We start from the raw sequence: 212 nt of genomic DNA on the forward strand, positions 1-212 counted from the left end.
CCGGCCGCAGCACAACGCGGTTCCCATAGCAACGGCGCCCCGTCAGCCAAGGGCAGGGGAAGGGCAGGGCCGCGCATGCGCCTTTCCCCTCAGCCAGGCCGCCATGACAGCTCCCCTCAGCCGCCCACAGGGCCGCCCGTTCCCGGTAGAAGCCCGGCCCCTCGGGTTATGGCGGGAGGGGGGGGGGGGGGGGGGGGGACGCCGGCCCCCAG

The sequence above is a fragment of the Nestor notabilis genome, unplaced genomic scaffold (assembly GCF_000696875.1).
Source record: "Nestor notabilis isolate BGI_N333 unplaced genomic scaffold, ASM69687v1 scaffold22412, whole genome shotgun sequence".
NCBI lineage: Eukaryota > Metazoa > Chordata > Aves > Psittaciformes > Psittacidae > Nestor > Nestor notabilis.